Source organism: Oryctolagus cuniculus, chromosome 14 (genome assembly GCF_964237555.1).
Source record: "Oryctolagus cuniculus chromosome 14, mOryCun1.1, whole genome shotgun sequence".
NCBI classification, from domain to species: domain Eukaryota; kingdom Metazoa; phylum Chordata; class Mammalia; order Lagomorpha; family Leporidae; genus Oryctolagus; species Oryctolagus cuniculus.
The window spans coordinates 57320824-57334153 of record NC_091445.1 but is presented as its reverse complement, the minus strand read 5'-3'; positions in this window follow the sequence as shown (position 1 = coordinate 57334153).

Below are 13330 nucleotides of genomic sequence, written 5' to 3'. Positions count from 1 at the left end.
ATGCTTGCCCACTATAGCTCAACTCTCTGTAGATAGGGTTGCCCAGATTTATTTTTGAGAAAAGTTTAAATGCTACTGCAGATGATATACTATGTGGTGTTCATATTGCTTTCAGTTCCACCACTGCAACTTCTGTCAAACAGTTTCTCCCCATGTCATACACTGCAAATTTAAATTTCAGGAAACCCATTCAGGATAGGGAAATCAAGTAATAATTGCAGTGAATACTAGCTTCTTCACAAAAGGTTTATTTTGGTGTATTTTTAAGGCTTGATGCAACACGCTGATACAAATATACTAAATCACCAGAACAGCAACAACAAAAAATCCAGTAGTGTTGCAAAGAATGAGAGAAGGGAGAAAAGAACAAAGACTTTGCTCCAATCAAATGCAAATGCAAATGACCTGCAAGATTGTGAAAACAGTCTTTTTCCTGACAATGAACATTTTCATGCAGAGAAATCCATTTCTGAGACTCATTAGCAGACGCTGTGATCTTGCTTATTTTCTATAGCAGCGTCTGGTTATTTCAAATTGATTAGGAGACCTCTGATGAGGGAGAGTGAACCGCTGAAGTACCTCAGGTATTTCTGTAATTGGTTATCATGCTTAATTACAAATGTTTCAGCACAGCCAATTTATTCCCTACCGGATTTCCCTTGTCTTTCTGCTGCTTCTCTTGTGGGTGATGTTTTCTGTTTTTAGGGAGAGAATGGAGAGAGAGAGAAAAGACAAATTACCCTTCTCCTATGCATGTTTTGGTTCTTAAAAAAAAAAAACAGATTAATGGACTGGTAGGTTCATTCGAAGTATTCTATCAGTAGTAGTAGGTGAAAATGAAAGAAACGGGAACAGGTATGTATTAGTTTGTAGTGGGCAGCCATTCATTGTGAACTGCCCCCAATCTGTTCTGGTTCTGTTTTTCCCATTAACTAGTGCTGAGAGCTGGAAGTTCAGTTTGTTCTCTCATCGCTCTCCCCTTGCCATGATGCTGGCTGACCTTCATGTATTCAATCTACTTGCTCCTGAGCTCATCAGAAATAAACGGACTAGAATAGAACAGAATATGACTCCACATAGTGCCATTCATCGTCCGGTGCTCCTGGAGACCCGAGTGAGAGCTAATTGTACTGGTGTTCCAGGCTGCAGATGGGCACATGTTACACTCTGTAGCCTCTCATCCACAGCCTGGGGCACTCCAGAGTAGACTAATGAGAAGCGAGGCCCTAGTGAGGACACGGACATTGGACATCGTGGCTGTTGGATCATGGAATATCCACAGCTCCAAAAGGAGGTGACGAGAACCTGTCTTTAACATCATATGGTCAGAATGGGATTTAGGAAAGTGTGTCCATTTTTTTGAGCCATCCCTGCTGGAGATGGTAGGGAGATCAATAGGGGAGCTGCTGTCTACCAGAAGTGACTCCCCACCAGTGCCACCTCACATACTTTTGGCACAAAAGCAAAGCATATATTACCTGATGCAAACTTTGATTTCTGACTAGGATTTTCAAATGGAATCTATTATTATTATGATCTTAAAAGTTGGGGTAAAACTTCAAATAAAGTGAGCTTTTTAGAATCCCTACTGCTAAAGAGTAAGAGGGGGTTAAATCTGATTTAGTTTGATTTCCATTGTTGAAATTTATTAGATGTTGGTCAGGAATTATAAAACAAAAATTGGAAGTGTGTGGGTGTGGGGGGAAGGGCTCTTAAAAATTTGACTAGCTTCTTCATTTTCTAGATGGGGGATACTGAGAGACAGCAAACAGCTATTTTGAGGTTACTTGGTAGCAGAGCTGAAACTGGAGTTCAGCTTTGCTTCAGATATTGATTATGACCGAGAGGAAAAAATATTTCTGTTTTTCTTTTCTGTATTCCCAACAGTCAGCATCCTTTTTCTGTTGGGTATGTTCTGTCCCTGTTACTCACAAAGTGTTTTCATTTTGCCTTTTGTGATGATAGACAGGAATTATTGATAAAAACAGAATATGATAAATTATATGGGTTTGGCATTTTTAATTTTTCAATATTTATTACTGTATATAGTGAAACTGCTTGTGTTTGGTTCCTGAATATTTGGGTCTATAGAGAAAGCACTTGTGTGGCACAGAGAGCTGTTTGCAGTTACTCGTATTTACTATCAGCACATCAGTAAACTTCTGTACATCATTATTGAGAGTGAGAATTAATTTTGAGAAAAGTAGTCATTGGCAATATTCACATAAATGAGCGAGAGAAACATTCTAAACAGGGATTTTATAGTCGCTGAAGGAAAAGCTCTTCTGTTGTATCAGAGCTGCCAAAAGAATTCAGAACCCAAAAGATCCCAACGGCAGCAAAGCAGATTGAAGCTGCTCTTCTCTCCATGTTCTCTTTTTCTTTATGCATTCAGGGCGCTGCATCAAGAAAACTTATATTCAAGGGGCGCAGAACAGATCCAATTATACAGAGCTCCAGCTAATGTCTGATGCTTTTAAGTACTTTTCAGAATTTCTGTAGATCACTATAGAGCCACCTCTCAATTTCTCAAAGTAATGAGGAATGCCTTGGAATACATTACCCAAAAACCCATGGAATGAAGTAATTAGCATTCATTACCAATTTTATTTCAATGGCTAATTGCACTTCACACTCATATATTGATACAAAAAAAAAAATCCCACTGGGCAGCAGAGTAGCATCTATGATCATTTGTTAAGTGAACACAAAGAGGAAGGTTGAGGGAAAATTTTGCTGCTCCAAAGTGTCTGTAAAACTTTGCACACAGTTTGATAGAATGCTGTGATCCGTCCAATACTATACTGGTGCATTATAAGTGGAAAGGGGATGGGAATAGGGGAGATAATCCATTAATTTGAGAGTTGAGTTGGAGCAGACAAGAACTGGTTGTGGGTGAAGGTGTTGGTGGTGACATTCTATGTGTGCATTTTGACACCTACCAGGTCCCTTCGTGGTGATGAGCCAAGGATCCACCTACTTACTGTCAGGAGGGTCTACTGAGGATGCAAAACTGGGCATCTTCTATCTCAGGAACATGCTTATGGATTTTCTGTTCTGAGTCTTAGGAGGTAGAAGACTCCAGTTGCCTCTTTTCAAAAATATTAGAGATGAATATTAAATTAACTCATATTTCATTCTTGACTCTCTTGCCTTGCATTGCAGCGAGAGAGAGTGGTAGAGTGAGGACCTGTCATTATGAAATTTCTATCAAGAGGATAACTCCTCTCACAAGAACTTTAAGTGAGGAATTCTTCAAATTCAGGAATGGAGTCCAGTGGTGGTTAGCCCAAGGACATACCTGATGCCTACTATGGTAGTTTTCTTTAGCTCCATTTTCAGATGAGGATGATGTTCAGAGTTGCTAAAAAGCTTGCCAAATTTATAGCTTGGGTTGAAAGTCAAATTTCAAGCATAGGTTTTGGCTGTTTCTACTCTGTCAAAACTTGTCTACATTTTCAGATAATTCAATCTGATTTCCACTTCAGTGACTTTTTTTCTTCTAAGACTGCACTGGATTTTTTTTTTTGAAAGTGCAAATGATTTCAAAATTGATTTGGATGAAGAAATGTATGAATAAAGAGGAAAGAAGAAAAGAATAGTGAGAAGAAGGCTTTCTCAGTACTATAATATAATATTGTATTGTATCTGACATAATGTGGTAGAGGTGCAGGTGATCCCTTATCAAAAATGCTTGGGATCAGAAGTTTTTTGGATATTCTTTCATTTTGAAATATTTGAATATACATAATGAGATATCTTGGGGATGTGTTCCAAATCTGAACATAAAATTCACTTATGGTTAATATAAATACATAAATATATTTGTGTTTAATGTAATGCCATAATTTTGTGCTATATTTTTTAATAATTTTGTACACAAGGCAATTTCATGAGGTGGAATTTTCCACTTGTGGCCTTGTATTCATTTTTAATTTGGAAATTTGAAGCATTTGGATTTTGAATTTTTATACTAGGGATGTTCAGTCTATAAAAATATAGAGCTGAGTACAATATATTAAAAGTTCCAAAAATACACCTGCAACATCAAATACGATAGTTGATGAAGTTTTTTGAATGTATTTATTTACTTGAGAAGTGGAGAGGGGAAGGGAGAAGCGAGAGGGAGAGGTAGAGAGAGGGAGGGCGGCAGAGAGAGATACAGACTCTTTTCTGCTGGTTCACTCCCCAAGTGTTGCAATGGCCAAATCTCCAGAGGTTCTTCTCTCCTATTACACCCAAGGTATGCCACCTCTCTGGCTTTGCCAGAAGTATCAGTAGCACAAAGCTGCTATGGACAGCAGACTTGAACTGCAGTAGCTGGTGACAGGGGTGGTGAATGGGGCAAATTATTAAAACTTATTCAACATAGGGTCTAAATAATCCTTAAAATTTATGTTTAGAAATCCTTTTCCTTAAGATGCCTTAACATATCCTCTCTTAATTTCTGGAACACTCTTCTGTTATATTTCAGGGACAGAAACTTAAAATATCTTTCCAAAGGCAATTTAGTTCTCGATTTTTCAGTTCAGGGAGTAGGGGAAGCTCCACTTTCATATCCAAAGAAATTCTCAAGATGTTTTCTTAAAAGAAAGACATTTTTCTTGGGATTAGTTACATTGCTTCCATGTTGGTGATATAAATTTATGAATTCTGAGTTTTAATTTTATCCATTCCATAACTCTCAATTGGGAGAAGACTGGAGGTGAATCAAGGTATTCGTGGGGTCTTAATTCATCCTTGAGCTCTTTCTTCATCCTCAGAGGCCGTTCTGATGGTTGGGTTAATTATTTTCCAGATGGACCTTCACTTTGGGATACAGTAGGGAAACAGAGGAACGGAACTGAGAAAGAGGGAGGCTTTATCATGGAGGGGCGGTGCATAGAGAGACAGATAATGGCTCAGGAGGAAGAAGTTAAACAACAAAAGGGAATGGAAATCACATATATAGAGGGGGAACAGAAAGCAGCATAAGGAGGGAAAACAACATAACAGAATTAGGTGATAAGCAATGGAGGAGCTGGTATAAATTTCCTCCCAAAGGACTAGACTTATAGTGGATATCCTAGTGTCTACTGTACCCTGTTATTAATACAGTGGAGGCCCTAGGAATTTTGGTGACTTACCCAAAGCCATTTGATCCATCAGTGTAGATCTGAGACTGATATCTACATTTTCTAGTTAGGACCCAGTAATGCTTCCGCTAGTACATGTTTTGATTCTTCCTGGATGTGTTAGACCAACACTATCATCATTAATTAATGAAAATAGTGTGGAATAGATCCAGACATTAGTATAGCAAGGTTACTAATCTCAAGTTTGCCTTGTCTTGGGAATTTTGGTATCTGCTATTTTCCCTGGTTGCTCTCAAGATTTAGTTGCTTTTGTTTCCTCTAAGGCAGTATGTTGTGTTTAGGAAATTGTCTTTCAGTCACCATGGGAGGCCTCTAATATTAACAATAAAGCTCATTTTCCAAATAGCTGAGTAATAATCTATGAGGGACACACATAAGAGAGATTCAATAATAGTAACACTTCTTAAATTTTTATTTGTTTGAAAGGGGGAAATGGGGAGGGAGAGAGAAAAGCAGAGAGAGAGAGAGAGAGAGAGAGAGAGAGAAAAGAGAAATTCTCCCATGTGTTGATTCACTCCCCAAAGGCCCACAGCAGCTGGGCTATGCCAGGAGCCCAGAACTGAACCCAAGTACCACATGTGGGTTCCAGGGATCCAACTATTTGAACCATCTAGTGTGGCCTCCCAGCGTGTGCTTTAATAGGAAGCTGCTGGAGTAGGAAGCATAGTGCCTTGAAACCCAGGCCCTGTGATTGAGATGAAGGCAATCCAAGTGACATCTCAGCCTCTGCACGAAACACCAACCCCAGTACTTACTATTCTTGAACCAGAGTTTTCACCATGGATATGTGTATGTCATTTGCCTACCTGTCTATTGTCAGTTGGAAAAGATCTAGGATCAGTGCTCAAGAGACAACCTCAAAAAGCAAGCCAGTGTTTTTGACCAAGTGTTACATCTTTGCATATAGTCAACTACACAGGGAGAAGAGCAGCGAAGGGAAAGAAACCAAATGCAAGGGACGAACATTTGAGGCAGGAGAGAAGTGATTTCCGAGTAAGAATGGCTATGTGATGCTAGTTCAGCTGGTGATCCATTATGCCGGTTAAGAGGCCAAAGAGAACTGTAGATCTCCGAGGTGCGGAGGAGCAGGGGCAAGGGAATAAGATGAAGAGAACACTAGAATAAATGAAGTGCCTTCATAGCTGAAACAGCCTGACGGATGTGCTCTGCCCCTTGGAAGATGGAGCTCCCAGCAGGAGAATAAAGAGTGCAATGGAGCAGAGCCTGCTAGAACCACACAGTTAGGGAACTGATCCCCTAATAACCTCCTGTTTCAGGAGTTTATAATGTGCTATAAAACCTCCTGTCTCTGGACTAAAACCTGGCACTACCACACTTAACTGCACTTTATTGCCATTGCACAAATCCCCGATTTGCTGTTACTTTCTCTTAAATAGAACTGGTTCTATTTTCAGCATTGCAGGTGCCAAGATGTTTTGTGAAAAAAATTTCCTTAGAGGATGGATTTGATTTTTTTTAAATGTAGAAACTGGATTTCAGTTTTCAAATTGAAATGCTGGATGAGGCACCAAGGGTGTTTTGATGAAATCACACCTATGTTCCGGCTATTCATCCTGAATTGGATGGTGTCTGTAGCTACAGAAAACTGTCTGAAAAGCAGAGATATTCAGAATCTCTAATGGGTGAAGGAAATCCGATAGCCAACTCTCCCCAGTGGCTTCATAACAAAATTTTGGAGAGCTTTTACTTCTCATATGTTTGAATGTCTTTTATCTGAAGTATTTTCAGAGCAGAAGTGTTTAGGATTTTGAATTTCTTAAAACATTTTGGAATATGTGAATATACATAACGAGGTATCTTGGGGATGGGTCCCAAATATAAACATGAAATTCATTTGTTTGATAGATACCTTATAAACGTAGCCTGAATGTAATTTTACACAGTATTTTCACTGTGCTTGTGTTGTGACTGCCACTTATCACATGAGGTCAGGTGTAGAATTTTCTATTTGTGCCATCATGTCAGCACTCTAGAAGTTTTGGAATTTGGGACATGTTGGATTTTGAATTTTCAGAATAGGCTGCTCACTTTCTAGATATTGGCAGTTTAATTTACTATCAGTCAAAGGGAAATAAAAACATATTATTCATCGATGAATCTATTGGTACTTTAAAAATAGACCCAGTAATAGACAGCTCTTACACAAATTTTAAATTTGCAACCAACAGCCTAATTAGAATTCTTTTAAATTAAAACACTGCCCATGGTCAAATTCAGAGTCATAAATAAAAGTCAGGTCATTGTATCTCTACTTTCCTTCTGTACATCACTCTTTATAATTAGAATCAATTGTAATGAATGAGCTATCATTGTCTATTCATTCTTTTCCAAATAACAACTTTTTCCTAGGTACAAAAGGTACTCTATAAAGTACAGAAAATGGGCTACCTCATGGAAACCTAATAAACTGATGTGAAAACATACACTTTTTAGAAAAAAATCTTAATTAGTCAATTTGCAATATTTTATTTTTTCTAGGATTTGTTCCTAAAGGAAAGGTTCACTTTGATAGGACAGATATTCTGGTTGGTTATTTTTATGGTGAATTTCTATTTGCTTTTGACTCTATTGGTTTATTTATTTTCAAGTTAGGAGCCCAGCTTCAAGCTAATATTTTTAAATTCAAAAGGTCAAAATAATCCCCCTTCCATTCTCGTTCCTTCTGGTTTTAGGGAAGTGGGCTAAGTAAGTTCTTTTATGGATTTTGTATATGAGCTGCCAAATGCAGGTTTTATTTATTCATTTATTTATTTTGACACATGGGTTACAGGTGTAAGAAACTATGGGTAAAAATTTCCAGAGATAAGAAAATATGGTCTATTCACAAAATTTAACATGACTGGAATCCAGAGCATATCAGTGTAGGGAGTGGGCATTGTGCAGAGGAGAGAGATAAGACATGAGGTCTGGAAAGGAGACAGGGCAGAGTGTAAAAGTGGCCTTGAAGGGATACGGGGCAGGGAAGGGGGTCCTGCTGTTAGAGGGGTAGGGGACTCTGAAAGATTTTAGGCAGATAATCAATTGCGTATGGTTAGACCCATGACTTAACATGCTGCTTTGGAGCCCATTGAGATCTGTAGAATTCATTATTACACCACCTAGCAGGCTGCTCTCCAGGACTCATGAGCTGACAGTCTTTGTACCAAAGAGAGCAATTTGCTGAGCTTCCTAATGACAGGTGCAGTAAATTCCTCTGGACCTCTCTTTACCGTTTTCTCTTTTCTGCTTAAAGTGCTTGATTCTTTCCCAGATATCCTGGCTTATAATAATAAGTAAATCTAGATTAGAATTATCCCTGTCTCATATTTGCATTGGAGCCCGAATCCTCAGAAATGGCTTTCCTGGAGGAGATTTCAGGCCCCATGCCAGGCATGACGAGATGTGAGCTCTCAACTCATCTCAAACTAGGCCATGTAAGTGACTGTCTACGCTGACTTCAAAGGCAGCAGCTGGCTTTGGTGCTTAATCTGGTGTGCTGTGAGAGAGTGGCCATTATACCTTCGCAAACGAGACTGAGTGCATGCGAATGTGTGTTTAGATTCAGCGTAACAGTGTGTATGATTTTTTTTTCCCTTTTTCTCTATTCTTTTTTTTTTTTTTTAGTTTAGGCTTTCAAGAATCAACTAAGAAAGTTCTGTTATTTGATCCTGCTGATGTTCCCTTTCAGACAGCTGCCACCAGCACCGCTTGGCCACTTCCTTTTTATTTCCTATTCCCTTTTAACTGTCTAGCTTACTTTGATATGATTTTGTCTCTCTCTGTAATGGCAATGAGAGAGGATGTTTTTTCCCAAGGCCATGGCATGATATGCCTTTTAATTCATTTTAGGCTTGTTACCTTGCAAATTTAAGAATGAATTAGGGCTCTGTTTGCCCAGGCCGTGCGTGCTTCTGACATCTTGGAAGGTAAAAGGGCACATTAGACCTCGTGTATGAATGACAGCCCCTTCCCAGGACAGAACTGGTTGTTAGAAGTTTGATTCCTGGGTCTGCACTTTGCTGCCTGTGACTTGAAATAAGCCACATAATCTATCTCCTCACTGCCTCCTTCTTTATAAAATAGTAAAGAGAATGTAATTTTACCTTCCTGAACTCCCAGGGATGCCTGATCTGAGGTTCTAGGCCAGGTGTGAAATTTACTTTGAATTCTACAAGTTCCGTGCAAGCATGCTTTTTAAAATGGCTCAATACAAAAAATGTTAAATAGAGAGCATATTTTGTTTTGGAAAACAATGTGTGTTTTTAGAAATAACATTTTTGTTTCTCAATTACAGTTTTTAATTTTTTTAAACTGTAGCTTCTGTATGTTACTTTTAACAGACAATTTAACAGTAGTCTGTGTTTTGGACAGCATTTTATAGCTTATCTAGAGAAATTTATAAGAGTGGCTGTTAATTTGAACCCAGGGATTGAATCTGGTCACAGGTGACTATTGTCACCACTACAACCTGATGTCCAATTAACAATTCACTAAGTGGAAATCAGAGGTGATTCTGCTTCATGGTGGAGCAACTCTTCCCAACAGATTAATAGTGTCTATTTTGCTATGCATTTTTCTTTCTCTGTCATTCCCTCTTGCATTGTACTTAGCTTCTGGCTGACCTCTTAGTAACTCCATGATAGGATACATTATTCTATAACTTTTGGCAAAGAAAAAATCTTACACTGAATACAGACACCATACATTTACATTAAGTGATGTGTACAATGAGGTACCCTTACATTCATAAGTGCAATTCTTTGTTGCTAGACATCTCCCACTCTTTCTTTGTCCGATGGCGGCAATTTTCCATGGTTTCTTTCAGAAGAAGAGGGAGCCTATGGGCAGCTCTTTAGATTTGAAAATCAGACCATCTCTACCCACTAATGAAATGATTTTCATTTTGTGAAAATTGCCTCTTCCTCTCTAACGACAAAAGCTGTGATCCCCAATTTCAGTTTCATCACCCTCCAGGGTGGCTCCAATCATTCCCAGAAAGTAGCATGAAAATCTTAAGACAAAATTAATTATCCTTCAGTTTAAATTAAAAAGAAATGCATGCCAAATCGAGCTGTTAAAGAAAGGGTTATCTTGAAAACCAATAAATGACATTTTTAATCTGAAACTATTCAATTCAATGCATGTTGCACACTCGCTGGGAATTATATGAGACTTGGACTTGGGGTGGCTGCATTGAGAAGATCAGGGAAACAGAATCTCATTATTCTACAAAAATGTCTTTTTCTATCGTGTTTCTAATGAAGGCTTGAAACAGTTTCTGGACAATGTGAAGGAGGCAGAGATACAGATCGATCCCACTTTTTGGTGAATATGAGTCACATTTGAAGCATAGACAAACTTCCATACTGAGGCGAAAAGCATTTTGTCTCATTTTCCTTCTGTTCCATATGGTCGCTTCATAAACACTGGAGTCGCCCTAAAGTCTTTACCTGAATTCATTCCCCATATGCCTATTAGAAGTACTCATGAGAATCATCCTTTATTCCATTGCGTCATAACCAGGCTTTTAAAAAGAAGTATTGTTGTGTCAATTAATTGGTCTTTCAAGAGCCAGAACATTCTTCACTAATGATGGCATTGTAGTTATCAACATCTTGGCCTTATTTCTTCTCTTGTGATCCTAGGGCTGACTGGCAACATCGTTTCTTTTGTGTCCGAAGACATGTTACTTTCTTTCTGCCTTTTCCCTACAAGGTAATCTGCCTCTTTTCATGGGTGAGCCCTCCTTTTTTGCATTCCTTGCATTGTCTGCAGGAGCATTTCTGGATAGTTTTCTATTTCTAATTCATAGGAATATTTTGGAAATTTACTGCCCCATTTATAGGAAAATCAAGTTGTTTACACTGATTTTCCTAGCTTCATTATTAATTTCTCTAGCACAGAGGAAAAGAAGCAAATCTTAGATTCTACAACTGCTGGAAGTCATATAACTATTTGTAGAACTGATGGTAGTTTGATCAGTGGAGTACATGTGTGTTGGTGTGAATCTCAGCAATTTGGCAAAATCTGCAAAAGTGTAAATAAAGAAGGACTGTGCTGGAACTGGACTGACAAGATGATAAGTGAAGCTAAATTGATGGATTAAGTATTCTTCCAGCAGTCCTAAATATTTCTGTACCATCTCTCTTGAAAATGGGGTATGTGTTTTTTCATAAACTTAAAACTTTCAAGAGGAGTGAATAATGGGATGGGAAAGGAAGAAGAATATTCCTTGCATATGCTGAAATTTTTAATCCTTTTCTCACCCAAATTTTCAATTATTATTTTGGTTAGCAGTAGTAACAGCACTATTTTATATAGGGATCCATATGCCATTGAAGTCTACTTTAGTGCTTTAGAAGAGTCATAACAGATATTTCTGTTCTATAACAAAAAATAGTCATTTCCTATAGCATGTGTATAATGACTCCACTTCCTCTGTAACCAGTTTTAGATCTTTAAAGGCCAAGGATATTGGCAAGAAATGCAAATGACACCTGTGGCAGGGACACCACACTGAGCAGTCTGTAGTCCTATCCAATGAAAAGACGGTATTGGGCAAGGACCGGATTTCCAGGCCCTCACCACCTTCCTCGTAGGGCCATGTGACTCATTCTCACTGTGAAAAGCAGAGAGAAGTGACTTCCAGGTCAGTGTGATTAAGAAGCAGGTGGCCATGGTCTCTTTCACCATTCTCCAGCTGAGTGAAGGGGGCTCTCATGGCCAACAGAAGGCAGAGCTCTAGGATGGAGGAAGTGTAGGCCCCAGGTGACCATGTGAAAGACCAGGTGACCATGTGACTCTCAGACGAGAAGTAAGCTTTTGCTGTGTTCACACACAGAGAAGTTGGGACTTATCTGTTACGGCAGCTAGCATTTTTACCTTCCTAAACATACAGAACATTTAAGAACACTCAGCAGAATCCCATACAGAATATTCAACAGTAGGAAGAATCAAACTGAATACATGTGCCTGTTTTCAATTTCAATATTCTAGAATAATTTCTTTATTTCTGCTCTCACTGACAATTTTTCCAACAGGCAATATTTCTTGGAAGGCATTTATCAGCTCCTGAAAGGACAGTTTATTTATTGTGCTGTGGGTTATTTAAGAGTGTGTTTATCATGGAATACATCCAGCACATGGATAAAACATATGGCATGCAAAGATGTGCCTATGGCCACATATTAACATTAATGTTTTGAATATTGTACAGTGCAATATATTATAATATTTGTATCACGAGGTAATGAAAATTATTATCATAAGAACTAAGAAGTGACCACACACAGGGTGTTGACAGTTGATGGAAAAGAGATTTTACATGGCCTAGCATCCAGAGCTCACCATCCTTTAGCATGGACAGGTTTCTTTTCTACCTACACTTTACTGCTTTCACACGGTTCCATGGAGAAATTGACGAAACTTCGAGATTCCAAAATATCCTAACAGAAACGTTAGTAAAAATTAAGAATCCTAATTCTCATTTTTACTTACCTACATTCAAATGTGCAATAGTTCTGAAAGCTTTAGGGGGTGGGGGATATACTTTTACTTTAAATACAATAGCAGTAACATTTTAATATTTGTCACAGGTGGGAATATCATATTTATAACTCAATTGTAATTCAGTTATTACTTTGGGAACAGACCTCCAGGGAGAGTCACACGTTTATATGCTATATCCCAATGATCAAATCTGTATTTGTAACTCTGTCTCAACTAAGAGATGTGTAAAATCATAGATGACTGGTCAACTCCCCATTGGATGCAACTGAGAGGCCTTATGAATTCCAGTTTTCCACTTATTAAAATTTCATGTCCTGATATTAATAGAGGCCATGAACTAGGTTCTTGCTAAGATTTTCAGATGAGAATCTGAAAATGGGCCAGCCCTAGCTGATATCCAGTAATGTTTTGAAATCATATGTCCTCTTCTTTTAAAGTCTCTATTCTGTACCTCTTTCCCTCTCACACTTGACTTTTCCTTTTTTATATTATGCTTATCTTATATCCTCTTTTAGTGACTGATGTTTGCATCTTTGTGGGATTCTGTTTTATGTTGTCTTAGAGGAAAACAATTAGATATCTAAGTCCCTGGCTTCCGATTCCATTATCACTTCTCCATCATCCCTTCTTGCTGGACTAATGCAATAACCATTTTACCTGATCTTCCTAAATCCAATCTTCCTTCT